General features: G+C 38.1%; 1 long non-coding RNA gene across 1 annotated transcript in view; it reads left to right on the top strand.

The window, feature by feature from the left end:
• The window catches only part of LOC105668814 (uncharacterized), a 133,706-nt gene that overhangs the window by 44,279 nt on the left and 71,787 nt on the right, over nt 1-17,640 (top strand). Inside the window, exon 3 of the long non-coding RNA XR_001100175.2 lies at nt 11,819-11,850. This is a non-coding gene — a long non-coding RNA (uncharacterized lncRNA). The remainder of the gene's footprint in view (nt 1-11,818; nt 11,851-17,640) is intronic.

Below are 17,640 nucleotides of genomic sequence, written 5' to 3'. Positions count from 1 at the left end.
GGCCCCCGCGTTTCAACCCAAAGAAATCCGGTCGAGTTAACAAGATTGAGACCGCAGATTGTGTTACCGGTAAATGTGTCAGTGTTTTTCCTTGTAATAATCGTGGTTATCCTAATAGCCGCGAAACCACCGGCGATTAACTCTAAACTTGACCGCGCAAAGCACATACACCTGTTTTATTTTCTCACACCTTTCACACTTGTAATTTTCTTATTATTTTTTTTCGAATAATTTGATAGTGGTTTTGTTGGACAGTAAAGGAGGATATTTATAACAACAATTCTCGAAATATGGTATTTTGAAAGTTTGTAAAGCATAATGGGAAATTATAGAAACGTCAAATAATTAAGTGAATCACGTAGATTAAACTGCAACTTGAACAATAAAACTATGAATGATAGTTTCGTTTGATTCGTCGGATCAGATTTGCTTTGTATAGTACGTAAAATTCAATATTAACCCAGCGAATGTTCCATTATCTGAAAAATCGATTACCCAAGCAAACACTCGTCTCCCAATAAACTTCTAAAATCGATATCATCTCATCGTAACGGCGATGTGTTTGAATAACAGTAATCCTCGAAAATGTCGATATTTAATAAAAATATAGCGAAGCAATTTTCGATACAATTTCAAATAGCAGTGTGTGAAGTATTCTCTTTTCTCACGTATGTATGTACACTCGGGTAACTAGCAAAGAATTGTCGGTGAGAATTTTACATTCGATATATTCTCGAAAGCCCAAATATTTGACGGCATTTATACAATTATTCAGTAAAATATACGTTTAATTTATTGCTGGTCTGATTAGTACGTTTTATCGTTAATGCGATTAAAAAAGAAACAGATAAAGCAACGATAAAGATACGTAAATAATAAAATCGCTACTTCTGACTGACACTGATCAAATTGGCCGTCATAAATATCATTAGCAATCTTTATTTTTTTCCAAAAATTCTCAAAAAGATGCCGAATTACTTATAATCATCTCGAAACAATCCAATGAAAATTTCGTCTTTTCGTCGAAATGGAGACTCGAAGCTGGAATAGCTAAGAGGAACGTTGACCACACGCCGCAATGTTAAATTTAAACAATGTCGGCATGAGGAGAGGGGGAGAGGGGAGGAGAGAGTGCGCATAGCATGTAATAATGCGTAATACGTAATAACCGACGTTGGCCAGCGGGCATTAGGGACGAAATCCTGATTCACGCTTGAATTTACATTTTAATTGCATTACGTTTGACAGCGGTATTAATTTTATCGAAGCGACCGACCGCAGGAATTCCGATATCTTCGACATGAGCCATTGGCTTGCGCGCCGCTCCGCGTCCGTGTGATAGCGCGCCGTAATAGATCAAAGCGAATCTAACGCGAATTAATTGCTCGCGCGCGACAATGTCTCCCTCAAAGAATTATTACCGTGACTTGTGAAAGGCGAGACGCGTATATATGTGGCTTTTTCGTTAGAACGAAACGTGTCGTCGCTATAGCTCGCGTCGATCCCGACAGGATGAAAGTGTGACGCACTGCGCGAGTGCACTGGGAAATATAGTGGAAGAATATGAGCAGGTATAAAATTTCATCGGCACGATCCGCGCCAATAATTAAAACGTTCGCGTAAGCGAGCGTACGCACAACGGCATAACGTTGCCGGGAAATAGCCTAGAAACAATCGTATCCGGCGAATACGAATAAAATGATGAAATATTCATGCTATATAAGCGACGTGGATTACAGTTCCCATTTTTGACCGACAATATTAAAAAAAAAGATATTTATTATTTTGTGTGTCACTAAAATATGTTATTGGAACAATGTGCTTATCGCAGGAATTTGTTTGAATTTTACAATCTTTAAATCCACACACACACATATACATTTTTTATATTTTCGCAAAGCTGATGTATTGTATCTTTTTATTCTTGTGAAAGAAACAATGCCGAATTAATATTTACCGTATGAATATATAACATATTTTGAAATGATTGGTGAAATGTGTAAAAAAGACATTTGTTTCACGACTAAAAAAAGAAATATTTGTTCCACTTTCAAAAAACTGTTTCCATTCACAGTGTTTTTATTCTCGTCTGAATTTCTATGACAAAAATAAAGCATCAAAACTCACGTTATATAAAATTACACAAATCTGATTAAGTTATAATTATGAGGCACTTGATGTGGTAGCGTGACTTATCGTTTCGATAGTTTTCTTTTCGCTCTAGTTCACATTGACGATCAATATTAGCGGAATACAATGTACTACGGTGTGCAAATTTATGTCAGAAGTCGCGCGGATAATTAATAATTACATATAGAACGTGTTCGCAAATAGAGTAGTACTCAATAGCGGCAGTATCATCAAACGGATATATGTATAAACGGAAACGATATTGACTTGAGCGGAACACGTATGCGCGACATGTGGGAGAGGGCAGTTTGGTCGCAGCGCATTATCGTGTTAGTGGCCGCGCCGAGTAATTACTTTCGATTATCGAAAGAAAGGGGGAAGGATATCCGCCGGGAAAGCATGCGCTAGTCACAAGACTGCCCAGAGGCATCGATAATAATGATATCTAACATGTGGTCGACGGTTCCTTGCTGCGAGTCTTATGGAAATTTCTTACGAAATAAGCCCATTAAATGCCCACTCGAACAATTTCGTATGACCTCGGGCCGTCGCCGCAAATTGCATGCAATCAAAGATCCAGATGTGCCCGGATTATGCTTTAATATGCGGCATCATGTATTCCGCGGGATAAAGCGATGTCCTGTAATTTTAGAACTGTCCTATTTAACCCTAAGGCTATACATTGCGAGGTGAATTCGTGTCCCGAATCATATCAATTTGCATAGTATTATTAATTGCAGTAAATCAATTGACATGGCTATGGACATGTTAAGTAAATATCCACTTTAGGAAGCATCTGTTATTCGAATAATCGAACCTGACCAAATAATATTGTCACCTACAATCCTTTAATGTCAATAATTTATCTTTTGTAAAAGAATTATTGCGATATTAATGAAATTAGCAAAAGGGATTCTGCTCTTTATTAGCGAAATTTTTTTGTCCGAAACTTAATCATTGATTAATAACATCACGTATTTAAACTTTCTCGCGAGATATCAATCCCGAGTTCCGTCCGACAAAGCGCGACCCGCGAAGCAACGATAAGCCACAATAAAAGGGAAGTGACTCGAATGAATGACAGAGCCGCGAGCGAATGCCGTAAGATGGCTGTTAATTAATGGGGGCATCCATCTGACGTCGTCTTGCTACTCACGGGCCTCCTTCCCTTCGTTCTCTCGCCACGGCTGGTTACAAGCTTTAACATCGTACGTGCACAGGCGGGACCGGCTGCCTGCCTACATCAGCGACCAAAACGATTTGTAATCCAGCTAACCGTGCCCAAAGATTGAGAGAGTCGACTCGGTCCCGCGGTGTGCGTTATAAATTGGCTTCGGTTTCGTCCCTCGCCGGTCCCACTTACGCTCCGCAATCGTTGATATTTCGATTACGTTTATTTAACATTGCACAGAGCTCTGTTCCCCGATTAATCAACGCCGCGAAGAAATTAAATGCGAATTTCTACACTTTTATTTTATCGAAGCAGCGAGAAACATTTGAATGAAAATTCTTTAATTATATTATTCACATTTTGCATGACACATATTTTTTTCTGAGTGAGACATTAAATTATTTAAATATTCGGATATAGCTGTTTGTTGGTAATTATAAAAATTTTGATCGATCATAATTTTTATCAGGAAAATTAAATATTATATAAGTTGTTTAATATGTAATACACATTATTATATATTATTATATATATATATATTTATTATGTATTATATCATGAATTTTATAAGTAGGATAATTTTCACTTTATAAAATTGTCCATCACGTAATACGGTTCTCCGAGTAATTTGCAGAGATTATTCGCACGCAGCTTGTGTTTTAGTTACTTTTGAATATACGGTATCGTACTCGCTGCTTGTTTTAATCGATAAATAATGAAAAGAACAGTGAGCATGCTACGAACATGCTTAATATAGTCGACTGTGTTTGCATTTCTTATCTATGCACGTAACAGGTTATATTTCGCATGTAATTAGATACGAGTTGTGTGAGTTAATTATCATCCCCTACTAAGGAGTTGCTTGAATGCTCGAGTGTAATTAAAAATATCGCGATATTTGAAAATGTACACCTTGTTTCTTCGTGGAAACGATAATATCGCATGTTACTGCTCTCGAGGAATATATACGCATGGACACATAATTTTCCTCGAGGCACTTTATCTTCAGTGCAGCTCGGGGATTTGAAGCTTCAAACTTGTCGCTTTCGACTAATTGACGATGACAAGACATATGGGAAACATCGGGGCTCAGGAGACTCCGTATTATGTTACTTAGCTGAAATTCATAGAGGAAACGCATTATCAGAATAATCTTCTCTCACCGGCAGGTGCTCGGGCAATATTGTTAATAGTAAAGCATGAGCTTGTACGAAAATCTTGCATCACCTTTGCATGCATTTCATCTTTATAGCGTTTAATATCAAATGCACGAGAAAATATATCGTGCGGAATCCACAATCCGCAATCTCTTTTCCCCAAAGGATTGTTTTCCGATTGTTTGGCAAATTTTACTCGCCAAGCTTTAAATAATGCTGAATTGCAATTATGCCAGTCTTTTATTCTAATGAAGTTTACTCGCTTCAATAAATATTAATTTGTCTAATGACAATACGCTTTTATATACGGTTTCGCGATTCTAAAATATACACACACATATATATATATATATATTTGATTTGAATTACAAATATTTACGCGCAGTTGTTTATCGCATTATTATCGGGACGTATTTCTAAGTTTCGTAAATCGAATGCGTGATACCTTTACAAATAATGATTGATGCCCGCGTATTTGTATTGTACGATACCGCGATATAATGAAGATACAATTTAATTAAATAATTTCGCCAGATTAAAGCGAATTCTACCGCTTATGGCATCGCATTTATCCACACATGTAGCTTATTAATCCGTTTTAAACATTGGATTGCTTTAACCGTTGAGGTTTTAGCGGTTTAATTATGGGAATCGTTTATAGTTGCTCATTATTCGCGAATCAATCTGTTTCTCGATCAGCTTCGCCGATGCAAATTAGCGTAAATTCAAAATAACTAATTTCATAAATTCACGATATAAACTCCTTCTTAAAAGTAAAATAATTACGTAATATGCGTATTTTATAGCAATCTCTTAAAAATAATTTCTGTTTTTAAAACCTTTAATAGAAATTATGGGAATTAAAATGTTAAATATCTTTCACAAATTATCTTTCTTTCTTGTCGGAATTTTATTAGTCAAACGTACCGTTCGAGCATAACTCACAGAACATATCGCGAGAACACGCATTCGCCCAAATACGCTCGTAAAATAATAATTTGAGCATTAAGAGCTTGCAAGGGCAGTCCGACAAATCCGTTACAATTATCAAATAATTCCTACAAAATAATCTTTTTGTAAACTATTTACGCTATTAAAAAATTGTGTGAACACGATTAAATTTTATTAACGTTGGATTTGTTTATAAAAATAAAATGCATTATATTTACATGTTTGCGTTGTCCGTCAGTCATATTATTCAACCATTTATAATACGTCAGTAAAACATTATGCAATATTTATAGAACACAGTATTGTATTACATATACAACGTTGATGACGTTAGTAAATTAATTTAGTGTAGCGAAAGCCGCGTTAATAGGAAATCTGATCCACGAGAAGTTCATAATTCGTTTGATGCCAATTATCGAGCATATTTCCGTCAAAATCTTACCAGCTTCATGTAGCTCCGAGTACTTGTAGACATCACGTCGATATATCATTTCGCATTACAGGCATCGTTGCATATTTCAACCCCTGTGCGGGCAAGAATAGCGCCTGTTGACTTATTAATAGCCATATCAGCGTTCCTTACGTGAATCTCGATTGTCTCTATAAATAAAATCATTTTGTCAGAGTCCCACGAAACAGGAAAAATAAGAGTCGACTTTGAAATATTAATATAAATTTTGAAATTCTTCATAGAATTTTTCTTTATAGAATACGATCACGATTTATTGATGGTTTTAAAATAATTTAACTTTTATATTTTAATTATGATGTTCGTGAACCTAGCATATCATTTTCCAGCAGATCAAAAATAAAAGAGAGTTCTTGTCGCATGCAGTCGAGTTCTATAGTTCCTTATAGTTTTTAGTAATAGTTCTGGTGATTTTATCCAAAAAAACACCAATCGAAAAAATGATCTGCTAACTTCCCGTAGCAGATCATTTTCTAGCAGATCAAAAATAAAAGAGAGTTCTTGTCGCATGCAGTCGAGTTCTATAGTTCCTGATAGTTTTTAATGATAGTTCTGGTGATTTTATAAAAAAAAACACCGATCGAAAAAAATGATCTGCTACGGAAAGTTAGCAGATAAAAAATAGAGGACACTGAACATATATGTGATATGCTGGCCGTATATTGATAGTTCTGTTGATAATTAAAGAGTTTTCGTGTAGTTCTGAGCCAGTACATTGCTTTTCCAAAGAGTTCTGACGACTAAAATAATTAGAAAATTTTTTAACAATTATTTTACCCGAAAAACACGCATTTTTGTACATATATGTGATATGCTGGCCGCATATTGATAGTTCTGCTAAAAATTAGACAGTTCTCTTCTAGTTCTGGGCGAGTACATTGCTTTTCCAAAAAGTTCTGACGACTAAAATAATTAGAAAATTTTTTAAACAATTATTTTACCCGAAAAACACGCATTTTTGAGTATATGTGTGATATGCTAACTTTCCGTAGCAGATCATTTTTTTCGATCGGTGTTTTTTTTTATAAAATCACCAGAACTATCATTAAAAACTATCAGGAACTATAGAACTCGACTGCATGCGACAAGAACTCTCTTTTATTTTTGATCTGCTAGAAAATGATCTGCTACGGGAAGTTAGCAGATCATTTTTTCGATTGGTGTTTTTTTGGATAAAATCACCAGAACTATTACTAAGAACTATAAGGAACTATAGAACTCGACTGCATGCGACAAGAACTCTCTTTTATTTTTGATCTGCTGGAAAATGATATGCTAGGTTCACGAACATTTATTTATGCAGATTCGTATGAATATATATTTATTTTAAATGCGTGATCTATATTTTTTAAAATTTAAATTATTATTAATTATTAATTTAATTAAATTGTTAATGGAAAAAATAATCTGCTATCTGCTTATCGATTTCGTATTATCTATTGAACTTTTACGACACAAAGAGCCATTAAACATATGAAAGAACTGCTAATTCGTTCGGATCGCTAGCTATTTCGCTTGATTATGCCACTTAAACATTCAGGAAGTTACCGCATCAAACTCATGTCGGTTATCCTTTCCGGTTACTTCAACCGTCTTGCCTACGCCTCTAGAAGACCGTCCGTACATAGCCTCCAAGTTTATATTGGCTTAATTGGTTTTAAAGCTGAAACTTTACGCAGACTTTTCCGAGCGGAAGTTTCACTGTACGCGATATATACCGTCTTGGCAATTTCGAACGTAACGTTGTCCGAAAAGGATCATTGTGTTAATGCTAGAGTTTTATGTGCGATATCTAAGTCTCTTAAAGCGAGAAGTAAAAATTGTTTAAGCGATACATTGCGTTTGATAAAAAATAATCGTTTAAAGCATCGCAGTAATTGGATATGAAACATTTATTGTATGCAGAACATTTTAAATAATCTTTTGACGTTTTAATAATTAACATTTATATTATTAAAAATATAATATAGAAGGTAAATGAGAACCAAATAATGCGTAGCACAAAGACTATAAACTATTATTATTTATTTTATATTACGGTAGATTGTATAATATATAATTTATACAAAGAATTTACATGCAAGATATAAAAAAAGATGCAGAATGATAATAAATATTGCACAAAATAAAAGACTGCGGTTTTAATTTTTATATCAAATTTGTACGTACATATAACGTGATGTTAGAGTGTCCTTTTGCGTGTATGTGCTTTATATACCATATAATAAGCGATGAAATAATAACTTATTACTCTCTCTCTTTCAAAGCATTTTTTAACGAATATAGGAATGGGGTTTAAAGCTTTCAGTCTACGCGCGTTGTATACATGCGTGGAACATCGATATCTCATAATTTATTGACTACTAAACAGTCTATAGCTTGGACCATGTCAAGCTGCCTTTTGGCAGTGATAGACAGTAGGGCGATACACGTGTCACTGTCCGAATGCCGGTGACTAACTAAATCCGAATCGATGCAACAGAAAATGGATTGCGAGTTTGACGTAGCTGACAGAATTCGCCGAAGCGGATTATCCTACAAATGCACAGCATCTGTATTTGCTGACTTTTACAAATGCATAGGATTTTTTTATAGAGTTATATAACTTTATAAGAATCGTATAAAACTTTGCATTTTATCACGAGGCAATATGTGCTTTCTGCGACATTTTAAATTATTGTAGAAGATAGACAGATTTGAAAATGTTAATTCTTGTTACTTTAATAGTTTACTGTATAATTAGATAGCCTTTAGAAGATTTAAATTCGTTTCGCATTTATACAGCGTATACGAATTAGTAATTTTTTAAGTATCAAGTTGTAGATTATAAGAAATCTGAGATTTAAAGCATTGCTATATTTTAGTAATGTAATGTATTCGAATGTAAATATCTAAAGAATATGCGTGATAGATATATAAAAAACAAAATGTACATACATTTTTTATTTTACATTTTATGTCTGATTAGCTTTTTATGCTAGTGCATGAGAGACGTGGCTTACTTTGCGGGAGTGACTTCCATTTTCATGCTATATAAAAAAGTCGGAATTTCCTGTAGAGACGCTATTATACCCTCTGTATGAAACGGAAGTTAGAAATGAAAAAAATATACGCACCACGATCGACATTCGCTCAAATATCGGACGGAAATATGACAGTACGAGATTATTATTATAGGCTGCGGATATATTCAGAGAGGGAAGGTAGGTTTTCCCACATCGAAAAAAGCGGATATGATTACATATTTTATTACTTCATTATATATGAAAACTTTTATTATGATGCGTTAGGTTTTACATTTCAGTTTTCATTTTACAAAAATTTATCACTTTTATTCTTTTGTCGAAGCATAATGAAGTACTTAATATTTATTTAAAGAAATTATTTGTTATACGATATTACTATTCAACAAAGATTTTAATAATTTTTTTAAGAGTGAATGTAAATTTAGTGCTACATCAGCTTTTCGCGCAATATTTTCTTACGTTTTATTTTTCAAACGTGCATACATTTTTAAAATTAATTTAATTATTTGGTGTAAATAAAGTCATGTTAATAGAAATAATTCGACATCAGCAAAACGTTAATTTACGATTTGTAGATGTTAATTATCATGACAACATTTTAAAGTAACGAATCAAATAATTCTTCGATACATTCTAGCGTATCTAACGCCGAAATGGCAACTCTGCATAAAAGACTATTCATCCCACTCACGCGAAGCGGTGCGGTTTTTCACGCGATTCGGTAACGGTATGACTTCCGATGCAGATACGGTTAAAGCATAACAAACTCGCGAGTGCCGCGCGATTCGTTTACCCGCGAAACTAGTGACCGATAGCGCAATCGTGCACGGCGTTCGTAGTGGCCGGGTCTAACAAACAAGCGGATCGCGGCTGGTTAAGGCCGTAATCAGAACTCACATTTACGATTCGCCGAGTGCTATAGACTGGGATTAATTTTGTTTCTCATTTGCATGATTTTCCCGCATGATATTTACATTCTATACTTTTTACGGGAGGGGGGAAGGAAGCGAGTGAGCGTTCATGCAACGCAAATGAGAGCGAAAGCCTGTGTTGCGTTTACGAACGCGCGCTCGCTCGCTCGCGCTAATATAAAATGCAGCACACGATACTCGTCGTCGCGCATACATGTACTTCGGGTCACTCGCTGGTGCTTCTCATTAACGCGGCTTATAATCGGATCGGATTAATTATAACGCCATAATCCCTCGGTCGAGTAATAGAAAAATATAGGTACGGCCGCGGAATATTAAAGCGAGTCCCTTCCGCCACGAATCGGCGCAATGCGGAGATCGCTCGTCGGGAGGATTATTATTCCAATTGCGTCTTTCCGACGGCAACGCGCCGGCTGAAAGGAACGGGAAGGGTTACGGAGCAGCTGGAAAGCTTAATTTGTCGGAGATATCCGCGCGGCTTTAATACATATTTATAAAGCGCATTAGTGTCGGCTAAAGAATATTCATGAAAATCTTGGCGAGTACCGTCCGGGACATATCCGCTTCCATTTTCAAGAAAACAGAAGTAATACACCGAGGCAAAACTGTATGCCGCTGTGGACGGGTATAACTTGTAATTTTCCTCCGCGGAACTTGTAATCCGGGCCCTTCATTCTGCTGGAACGAGCCGATAGAGACAAACTTCTGCATCCCCATTCGTACGCAAAACGAATAGCATAAAACGAAATTTGCAGAACGTCCGAGCGAGTTATCTTTCGCGCAAAGCGGGATGACTGGGTGAAGCTAGTGGCGTGTATTATCATAAAAGGATCTTATACAATTATAATTATACAAGAGTGCGCTTTAAAGAGGGTTAATAATGTCATATGAATTATGCATAAGAATATTAGAGTCTTTACATTATACCGCGCCCAGGGTCCTTAAAACATCTCGATCCCCATTGAACGCGCGATCTTTGAATGTAACGATGATCTTATACTTTCGAACCGGATTACTCGATAACACTCGAGTGTAAGGTAAGCATTCGCGTGTGTGCGCGTGTAGTTAAGCCTGAAATGTGTGGCACATCAAAGAGGTTTGCAAACACACGTTTGGACTTTTTCTGAGATGTCAGAACGATCTGTCGGTTTCCCGAGATCCGCATGATTGAAGTGAAGCCCGAGAGTAAACGATGAAATACGCAAACATACATACATACGCGCTGAGATCGCAGAGAGAGAGAGAGAGAGAGAGAGAGAGAGAGAGAGAGAGAGAGAGAGAGAGAGAGAGAGAGAGAGAGAGAGAGACAGACAGACAGAGAGAGAGACACGCGTTTCTTCCCGTTAGAATCCTAGTAGCAGCTCCTCCCAGTCTTCCGTCTGACAAATTATCTCTTAAGCACCCAAGTAGTTTTCCGCTTCGTAAAACAAGAAACAACACTTCAACTTTCAATGAGCCCCGCGCGCTGCCGCGTCATCCCAACTTGCTAAATGTATCTACGCCCGGCGTGAATGCAGTCGTCCGTAGATCGAGTATCGGCGTTCTCATTCTCCTTTTTTCGGAACTTTCGAAGGTCCGACGGGCGTGTGCACACTGTGTTCACACAAGGAACACGCGCCACACACGAAGTGCTGTTTAATGCCATAACGAACTCCGGTTACTTTGTGACGTAGCATTTTTTTCTTCTAATTGCATAGCGCCATGCAACTGACTAATGCTACGTGTATCGTGGCAATTATTGAATTCATTATACACAATCTATATGCAACCGGATGGTTAGTATAAATCTAAAAAATGTATTGTCGTAAGAGCTTCCGCTTTACATTACCATGTACGAAGAAGTATTTATAATCATGCGTGGAATATATGCATTATTATTTAATATTTATAAATATATTTAATATCGTAATATTAATGCTCTAAATTATTATTTTATTTCCAAATTGTACAAAGTGCTAAAGGACATTTATTTTTTGTTACAGGACGAGATTATGCTACATTCTGCGCGTTCTGGGTAAGTAATAAATTTGCAATAATAATTTATTTTTTATTTTCTTTTCTTCATTTTAATGAATAAAAAATGTATTCATCAATTGTGCAATTTATATATGCACAGTATTTCTAGAAACTCGTATGTATATTAAAAATATTTATACATTTGAAATATTCATTTTATGTAAATTATTGTTACTTAGAAACATATTCATACACATGCGTTAACGAAGGAATATGAGATAAATCAAAATTATCCAGAGCGGATCTGTTCACTGTGGCATGCAAAATTAACGGAGCGGCATTGAGTCACAGCCATTTCAAAACTTACGCGTCATAACGCCGCGAAATCGTTCGTTTCACGCGCAAACGGCCAATCGATTCTCCGGTTCCGCTTGCGAAACACGTGTTTATTCGCGATGGTCGACCGTATCGTAAAGCACGTAAACGCAAAGCAACGTCGTTGTCCCGTTGTTGAAGTAACAAGAGACGTCCGGTATCATTTCGCGAATATACGACTTTCGTAACACCTTCGCGAATGCCGAGTTTCCACGACGCTGGAAAGTTTCGCTCGACTTCAAGCCCGAGCACCTCTGTCTTCTCGTTTCTCTTTAGTGTGCGGCGAGTCGACGCGCGCGTAGCCACCCGGCGCAAAATCCTTATCCAGCCATCACAAAGTTATCACGAGACGCTAGCTAGAGGGAGCAGATCAAGTAACTTAGCGAGCGCCGCCGCGAGAGATCGAACTCCCCGACCGCTACTCCGTCGGCGTGGATAAAGTACGTCGAAGGAAGCTACTTCTCATTTTAACGTCAAATTTTTCTTCCGCGTGATTTATGCTCCGCTAAGTTTTGCCCTTAGATACAACGCCGGGCATACCACGGTGTGATAAAAAGCTCGATTAATTGCGCCAATTAGTGAAGTCGTTCGCTTATACTGTCTTTTTCTTCAAAAGACGAAACAATTGTTGAGGGATTTTTCGATTTATTTACTTTTTGCAATAATTTTTTAACTTTTTTGTTGTAAAATTATTTTAAAACAATTTTCAAATTGAAAGAGAAAATATCAAGATTGTAGATGCCGCTACGAAATGTTGGTAATTACACTCCTTGCTTTTATCCCAGCAAAATGTGGGCCGGGACGCGCTAAAAGTGCCTACGCGCATCAGTGTCACTCTGCCGTAAGTTTCTGCTAAACTGTCGGAATTTATCGCCGTAATAAGAATCTCGCGCGCACGAAAAATATGTACCGCGATTTGGGCAGTCTGGTTAGCCGTGAAATTTCCCAGATTTACATAAGGGCTCTCATTTGCATGAGCTTATTAAATTTTTGGCATCAGCAGTAAAACACCGTGTGCGTAAACTAGAGCGGAACTACCCGGCAGGTGGACTTAATGTGTTTTAATACAGGGCGCCTCTTTACGAGCCGAGTGTGTAGAGTTACGCGCGGAGAACCCGCGCGCGAGTCTCGCTTTTACATACAGTCCGGCCTTAAATTTGCGTAATGACAGACTCGTCTCTCCCCCTTCGTTATGTCGCAGTGTGGCTTAAATGCGCATTCCCAATGAAATTCGACGCGATTCCGATCCCGCGGCGGTTTCGCAGTCGTCATGCAAATATCCTCGGTCCCCGGAAACGGAGCGACGAAAGGACGGAACGCCGCATCAAAGATCAACTCCTTTGTCTCAGTCGCTGGTGCTCCTTCCTCGTGCGCTTTTCGAAACAATAAAATCAAGGAGCACGATTCCCCCACGAACTTAAAGGAGTAAATTTAAAAGCGGGAAAGTAAAATTTGCATGGAAGCTCGTCGCGCGCGGTTCTCCCAGGTTCTCCCAGGTTATTTTAGGAAGAACGAGAAGACTGGCGAATGGGCTTATATATGACAGCGCGGAATGGTATTCTTGATAAATAGTTCCCCGAGTACGTGGAAATTGAATGATTCGAGTTACTCACTTGGCGCGGATTTACAGTTTGAAAATATAGCGAATCTACGCTCATATTTCCTGCCTCGCTCCGTGAATACCGTATAACTGTTATAATCACAAAACTTTAGAATAAAATAAAATTCGTATTAATATAATATTGTAATGGTATTATAATAGCAATTAAATTAGTAATTTTTGTCAAAATTATTTTAATATTAAGAATCGATCCTCGAGTAGTTCAATAGAGAACAAAAGGGTGTTAACGTTACGATGAATGCGACAGGTCATATGAATGCGGACGGTTATACTAAATTGGCGAGATAACTATAAGCTTTGTTGGCCAAACTACAGCGCGGCAAATTATAGGATCCCCCTTACATTTTGACCTGCCTGCCCCCCCTCGTACATACCACCATATGCCGCGTGCACTGTTCTCGCGCAAGAATTACAGCCCGAAGTTTCCGACGTAAACCATCCACCTTAAACATGCATCACCTCAGCTACCGCGTGTATATTAGGCAACGATTTGCGGATTAGAAACTTTGCTCGAGCGAAGTTGCCGGGACACGACGGCAAGACTACGTAACTAAGCAGCGGCTAAGGAGCCAGGGCGAACTTGGGCCCGTGATTACATTCTGAATTCGTTAAACTGCCGTCCTCTCGCAGCTTGACGCATGCCATTCTACGTCGCCCGATAAATATAATATTTAGCCTGAGCACGATTACATGCATCTTTAGTGCATAATTGATTTTTTTGTCAACTATGCACGTATTTTTTTAATTTGCAAATAAACTTTATAACTAACTAAATTATTATAATTTTTAAATTATTCAACGTCTTTCAATTAGATGAGATTTGTTATTTCCTATTTAATAAATTAAATAATAATTGCTCAAAGTTTGATTCTTACAAGATGAAAAAGATGATTATAAAAATTTAATATAAATTTTAAATTTCTTTTCTGTGTGAAGTAGTTAAAATTGAAAAAAAATATGTGCTTGAATTATGAAAAGGAAAATTTCAAGAGTTAAAAGTAAAATTTGTGTAGAAAAATAATCACTAAGAAATGAACGAATAATTAAATCCATACATTCAATAATTACTGTAAGAATATTAAGAATATTAAAATTTATTTCTTGAGGAATTAAATGAGTTATTAAGTTTTTCACATAATTAAGTATGTGTTAACTATACTATCGTTTATTTTCAAATATAATAACATATAATAACAAATATAAAAACCGAGAAAATGCGTTATATCGTTGTAACAAGAATTTCACTACTCAATCTTCTTATTTCCTATTTCAATTTCAATCATTTTTTGCATGATTATAGTTGGAGAGCAATCCGCAAATAATGCAAACGTCTGCGAAATGTCGCAAAACCGCCCCGATCTTCCCGACATTCTTGAAACGTCTTTTAGACGCCTTTTACAGAGCGGTACTTTGACGTAGTCTAAGCACATGAAATCTGAGTTCTGCAAACGCAAGAACTTTATACCCTTACTATGATAAAAAAAGAAATACAGTGAAATACCTCTCGGAATAATAGCACGTAGCGCGGACTTGAAAGAGCATCCGCTTCCGATCGTTCTGAAAGGACGAGCTTCATTCTAACGAAGTCACAAGTATACGCGTTGAAGAAATCGGTCGCGCGGAAATTCTCGCGTAACTTCGGACGATACCCGCGCTCAAGAGGGCTCGGTACAATGTATCGCGTACAATTTACTGCCTGCGTGAACTTCGCGAAACTTGCTGCCGCAAGGAGGTAACCCCGGCGCGCGGGTCGAGTTACGAACTAGTTAACATTTCAACTGTATAATATTCCGTCTCTCGGTGGGGCGCGAGACACGGCAGGAGAGCATCGTCGTCGGCGGTCCACGCCGGCGGCTTGCGTCTCGAAAAATATACGCGGTCTTACCCTCGCGCGGAGGGCGGGCGGGTAATAAAACGCGCGAACGCCCGTGAACAGGTCGCCGCCACCACCGCTTGCAGAAACCAATAAGCGCGCGCCCGAACTCTTCATTAAAAGTCTACAAAGCTCGCCGAAGCGCGACGTCAGTCCGCCGACGTTAAAAAGTCGCGGGAGTTACTCTCTTTCTCCCCTTCTCTTTCTCTTTCTCTCTTTCTCTCTCTCTCTCTTTCCCTTCGCCCGCTAGTGGTCCAACTCGTCCTCACGCTTTTTCGCATTTGCTTCCTCTCTCCTCCTCGTTTTCCCTTCCGGTATAAACCCAGAACCGAGATATTAAAAGTTATTCCGGGCACCGAATAAAATATCCGAACTTTCCACCGGTGAACTTTCACCGGCGGCGATGGCCCTCCATTATACTACTGTGCTCGCGCGCGAGAACGAACGATAGTTCAAGAATGGCAGAGTTTTCGGGGTGGAAAGGCGCGCGGGAGGGGGATGGAAGAAGAAGCGGCTGGGAATGGCTGGAACGGCTGCTCTCACGAAGTGGATAGACTTCTTCATAAGCCTTAAATGAATCTTCCGTGCTCGGGCTTCTAGCCGCCTCCTCGCTTACTTTACGCCGCCGTATATTCTTCCAGTTGGGTCTTATCGTGCGACGTAACCGGGATTACTTCGCGGGAAAATTCCCCGGGATACTTCGCGTGTCGGTAGGGAGATGCGCGGGATGCGCCGGTCTGCGCCTCGTGTCGGCATAATTCCGGCGTGACCCGTACCGTTCGCGTCGCGCGTCGCGTGCAAACGCTGTTTGAGCCGAGGGACACGTGTAATCTAGTTTTCCAAACAGCTATTACGTCCATTAAGCGAAGCCACAGAATTATAATTATACGATTACCTCTAATTGTAACTTGTAGACATTGCGTGAACAGGATTGTAAATCCTTTCGCGAGCAGCGCGACCAGGCGCGTAACAAAATGTGATCGAGTAAAACAGTGTAAAGTTATCAATTTTAAAGTCCAATGATGGCGTGATTGATGTTGGTGCATGGACGAATATGCCACGTGCAATATTAGACCACGTGTACATAGTAGAGAGTGATTCATGGATGAGTGCTTTATGTGCAATATTGGACGCTGCATACACACTAGTATCGTCTAATATCGTACATTGAGCATTCATCCATGCACTAATTTCACTAAACACTAACAACTAGGGGTAGTAGCGCATACTAAAATAGAAAATAATTTATCTTAATAATAAAAATAATTTTGAACTGACGCTTAGAATAATGCGACGTACTTTTCTTATCGATACTCTTTTTTTTTTTTTTTTTTATTATTACTTTAATTGTTACGCACAATGTACTTTTATAATATTTGAACATTTTAATTAAATTTTTAATTAAATTGATAATTAAATTACTTTTAAATTGAGATGTGTTTAAAATATAACATTTACTTGAATTTGATAGAAATAAAATTCATTATTTAAGTTTCATTATTTTAAAATAATAAGGGCAAAGTTATTATATTTTGAAACATCTTTTGTCTTGTGGCCGGTCAGGTGATTTCTTGAAAAAAAATCCCCATAGAAATAGCAGCGCGACGCGTTCACTGGTACTCGACGCATACCGAACGAGATCAGTTGAATCCGCCATCGGAAGTCGCTAACTTTATTACTCTCCAGACAAAAGAAGATGGAACGGGTGGGAATGGATAAGTCACCGGTAAGGGAAAAGAGGAGAAAGAGAGAAAAAGATCGATTCAAGGAAAGCACGAACGGAGTCGAGGTAGGAGTCCTTCAAGAGGCGTTGATTGAAAAAAATCACTTTGAGGAAAGTTTGAATTTGTCTGAGTATCCCCGAAAGCTTCCCACGGTTGTGGCGTCGGATTCAGTCGGAAAGCATTGCAAAAGAGGGAGGGCAAGCGGTGAGAGTGAGAGAGAGAGAGGGGGAGGGGGGAGGGGATGAAAATAGGTGA

This window comes from Linepithema humile, chromosome 3 (assembly GCF_040581485.1).
Source record: "Linepithema humile isolate Giens D197 chromosome 3, Lhum_UNIL_v1.0, whole genome shotgun sequence".
NCBI classification, from domain to species: domain Eukaryota; kingdom Metazoa; phylum Arthropoda; class Insecta; order Hymenoptera; family Formicidae; genus Linepithema; species Linepithema humile.
This window is presented reverse-complemented; position numbering and strand designations above follow the sequence as displayed.